We start from the raw sequence: 506 nt of genomic DNA, 5'->3' as shown, positions 1-506 counted from the left end.
TCTTTTTCTCTTCTCTGTTTTCTCTATCACCACCGACACCGAATTCTCTCCCTTGTTTCTCATGACGTCATCAAACTTGGAAAGTTGTGTCTTAAGAGTTTCTTAATCTTTGCTTTTACTCCATCATTTACATCAGATCCTCACTGTGACACATTTACTACACGACACACACACACGCAAAGGCAAAAACATAGATATAAACATATGCACGCGCGCGCACACACACACACACACACACATTCACACAATACCATTACGTACATTTATTGAATCATGTGGATCTATTTCAAAACGGGGGCACCAGTTTTCATTTATGTTTTATGTAGTGTTTTTGGTACCGAAAGACTTTCAAACTTCGTATACTTATCTATTTTGTGTTATAGAACAGAAAAAAAATTTTGTATTCGAATTTATTTCATGTAAAAAATTGTCTTATTTCGATAATTTCTACTAATCACTGACGTCTATTCAGTTGAAAACAGTTAGCGCTGTAACGGTGCATATCG

This window comes from Octopus bimaculoides, chromosome 9 (genome assembly GCF_001194135.2).
Source record: "Octopus bimaculoides isolate UCB-OBI-ISO-001 chromosome 9, ASM119413v2, whole genome shotgun sequence".
NCBI lineage: Eukaryota > Metazoa > Mollusca > Cephalopoda > Octopoda > Octopodidae > Octopus > Octopus bimaculoides.
This window is presented reverse-complemented; position numbering follows the sequence as displayed.